We start from the raw sequence: 4,309 nt of genomic DNA on the forward strand, positions 1-4,309 counted from the left end.
TATATATATAAAGCTGTTCTTGTGAAACTAGGCTCCCTTTGTACTTGATTTCTCTTGGTTGACATTTTTGTATAACTGTGAATGAATACTCTGAAGCACTGCTGAATAAGCTCTGAGATAAAACATTGTGTGCTTCATAGACAAATTAATCTGCGGGTAAATATTTCAGAAATTTGTCACGAACACCCACAGTGTCATCAATTTCAAGACACATGGTTTAATACTTTAGACAAAATTGACTTTGTATATATCCACAATCGTATTTTCATTATTTTAGCTAGTATTTTAGTTTTCTATTTTTTGTCCCTTTATATTTTGTACACTCTGATAGGCTGAAGGTGTACACAACTGTACCCTCATGATGTTACACAAGTTTAGGGTGAAATGTAAATGTAGCCAACAGGAAGGACTCTGGATCCAGAATAGTTTCAAACATCCCAGTTCCAAGTGTCTTAAAGAAGCTCCCTATACCACAGGGTAGATATTTCCTTGTTGAGATGGCCACAAACCACCAAATCTAAAATAGTCCCAGCCCTACCATAGCCATGGTGAACGTGACTGATGAGAATACGCCATACCACCCTTGACCAGGAGTATGTTACTATAGTCTAACCTATCATCATGGTGTAGAAAGCATAAAGCTTTAACCCATCAGTGTAGATCCAGAAGAAAGGGAAAATGTTCAGTTTATGGCTTTTAAACACTTCATGCTCGGTCCTGATTTGGGTTTAGGTTTCTCCCACATGTGTACTATTGGTTTGCAGGTCTGAAACCTGTTTATTTATTTCTTGAGTCATTTTTGGGAAGATTGGGGATAAATTTAGCTGTATGGAAATTTTTAGCCTCGAGGTGTTTTGTTGATAAACCCTTTTTCACTTTTTAAATAAATGTTGGTGGGCATGTTTTTCAGGGCAGCAAGGTTTATTCATAGACATGAAAAATTTCAGTTATAACAGGAGGGTTAGGAACCAAAACATCAAGCCCAACCGTAAAAAACACCGTATCCAGATTTCCAGCAAGCTCAAAAGGATTCACACGTTCCTTACAATGTGCGCCTATTCACGTGTTCACATGTAACCACTGACGCTATAATTGAAATGTTTGTGTGTGCTAGAGATGGTGTGACTGGGTGGCGAAATGGAGGTCCCTCCCTGACTGGTAAAACTGAACAGGAAGAGCAGACCCCCTATTAGCGGGGCCAAATCAGAGGGACCTCCAAGGCCGACAGAGACGAAAAAGAGACGTAAAAGAAGAAAAGGAAAAAGGAAATAGGGGTTTACTTAGGTTAAAAAATAAAACTTGCTGCTGAGCACGGCTTCCTTTCATTATAATTTATGATGCATGATTGCATATCAGACTAATTAACCCAGACTAGACAGGTTTCCCTCCCTATGTGCCAATACTTTCATTGGGGGTGTGTGCTAGTGAGAGTGTTACACAGCTCTCATAGGACTATGAATATTTGAGTGAAGCAGGTCTCTGTGGCAGAGCACTCTCTCTCTCCCTTCACCTCTCTAATTACAGCGACCGAGTCGGCTCTGCCCTTACCCACAATCTGTGGAGGCATGAAATAAATACATGCTCTCCAACAATAAACAAGTGCCTTTTCAAATGACAGCACCTCCTCATGCTCACCCCCATTGCCGTCTCTCCAGGCTTTCGTAGCGTTTTTACTTTTAGCTGGCGACAGGCGCGTGTAGGCCTCTGTTCATAATGTATAACCACACTGTCCCAATGTCCCAAAAAATAATTGTTAGTAATCCTAAAGACTGGAAATACAGCAATGCCCAAAAAGAGTAACTGAGTTATAAGACAACAACACACTGACAAGTTTAATACTGATGTCTTTTTTTTTTAAACCCACATTAGAAAGTCCTTCACAGGGGCCAACAACTTCATAACAAGCAGACTTTAATAAATTGCTGTACTGTAATGTTCACCTTTGGGTTCAACAAATTATTGGAAATCAAATGCATATTCTGCATTAGCAAATTGTGGCTTCAGATGGAAAATGCTGCTGTTTACATGATATGATCACTTCTCAGTTATTTTGATCATTTGTTTTTGTAACAGTGTCACTATTGTCCATTGTGTCTTGTGGTAAGAAAGAAAACACCAGTCCTTCCTTTCTAAGTGTTTAGAGATTCTATGCTAGTACTTCTCACTCAGTTAGGATCATAAAATGAGTAAAACTCTTGGGACACAAGATTTCCCTGAAAATGTCTTTTTGCCAAAGCTGATATAACCTCACTTTGTCAGGGTTGCCTCAAAAACTCTTAAATGCATTATAACAACTGTTACTGCAGCCTGAGTACTACTCATCCTAATAAACCTTGAACATATGAGTCATTTTAATTTTGCAGTTTAAGTTATCGGTGGCATCAGGCTCAGTTCCTCTATTAAAAATGTCATCAGTTACATAATGATAATGCCCCCCCCCCCTACCACCACCACAAAACACATACACTTCCTTAGTGCAATCGTGACTTCCCACTGGTCTAAATGTAATGTTCGCCATGTAAAGGTCTCTTACTAATGATGAGATGGTTACCATAGTTTCCCCACTCCAGCCTGGCCCGATTAGATTTACCATGTCATGGTTTTGGTTTCCAGCAAGAGGAATGACTCAAATTTACATGTTGGTTTCTGGAGGTCCAACTGAGGCAAAAGGATGGTCATATTGATGATTGTACGTCAGTGAAAAGCTTACAAGTACAACTCTGCCACCTTGTGGAAGGCACTAAGTACATACCTCTGGTATTCCTCCCTCCACCCCCACCAGTTGATCTCATTACTCATGTAGACACTCAGAAAGGTGGGATAGGTGGTTCAAATTCCTTTATTAAATTTAATTTAAAAAAAAAAAAAAAAATACACTCTTTCCCTACACGACTTTTTTTTTTTTAAACTGTGCAGTAATGATAATACAAAATATTGTAGAGATTAGGTTGCAGTGCTCTGTTTATAAATGTGTATTGTATAATCAGAAACACATTTTGCTGAAATAGTTTGAAACAAGGTAAAGAGACTAAGCATACTCTAAACAAGCATTAAAATAAAATTCTTTCTCGTGTGAAATATTTATTCAATTAAAAATATTCTAGTTTAACAGAAAACAAAACACAAAACACAACTTATCTATAAAATTAAGTGGAATATGAAACCGTAGTTAACAGCTGAGATCACAAAAAGCACTGAGCAAGTGGGCCAAACAGACAAATGCACTCTTAACTTTTGGTGTCCAATTCCTTTTTCACTAGTTCCAGCCACAAGACCGAAAGCAACACAAGAAAAGCAGAAGCGCGGCATGTGACAGTATTTGCACCTTTTTTTTTTTTTTTTTAAGTTTGCTCTTAAAGCCAGAACTAAGCAGCAGAGACCTGAAAGAGGTTCATTAACTGGCCAGAAAGTGAAAAGACAATATGGCCAGTAAATAAAAGGTAAATTCAGTTCCCAGGATATGTTGAATACAGGAAACATGGGGAAAAAAAAAAAGTATAAATAGAAAAATAAATACTGCTATGCATAGTTTACAAGTGAACGTAGTGTGGACTTAAACAAGATCTGTTTTCTACTAAATGACACAAACAGATGCTAATAGGCTTTAATGCACGGTCTAGTGTTAAAACTATTGAAAGAATGAGGCCGTGTTAATGCAGACCCATCAGATCCTTCAGTTCACTAAAATACTGAAATAGGAGGCCCAAAACTTTAAAACACTGGTTTTCAAGGTTCAAACAATAAGTGTATGATTTTAAACTGTGTGCGTACATTACTATTTTTTTTCCTCTTTTCAAGAAGTGGTGTGTATTTCTGACACAGAACTGACAATCAGTTCAGGACTTTTTGCATAGATGTAAAGAACTTTGCATGTTTACAATGCAAATGTACCAACAAAGCAAGAAGAACATTCTCCTGCTGAGAAAAAGTAATAATAATAATAACAACAATAACAACAACAACAACAACAACAACAACACCAAAGGTTTGACATTTGAATTGGGTCCACAAAACAGATCTCCTGCAGTCCACAAAGCAGAGACAAGTCTGCAGCACAGAAGCACTTCACAACAGAAGCTTCATGCAATTCAGAACATCAAACATTTTGGGCTTAAAATTGCCAAGAAGTTAAAAATCCATCTTGGAGACAGACTAAAAAAAACAAACAAAAATAAAACTAAAGACTACAGCCTTTATAAAAGCAGCATTTACATTACGTCAAGTGTTGCTTTTACTTTTTCTATGGACAAGGAATCTCAACTAACATGTCAAGAAAACTCCTGCAGTGAAACCATTCAATCTTTCAAAA

The sequence above is a fragment of the Pundamilia nyererei genome, unplaced genomic scaffold, assembly GCF_000239375.1.
Source record: "Pundamilia nyererei isolate P.nyererei 1_Seehausen unplaced genomic scaffold, PunNye1.0 scaffold00136, whole genome shotgun sequence".
NCBI classification, from domain to species: domain Eukaryota; kingdom Metazoa; phylum Chordata; class Actinopteri; order Cichliformes; family Cichlidae; genus Pundamilia; species Pundamilia nyererei.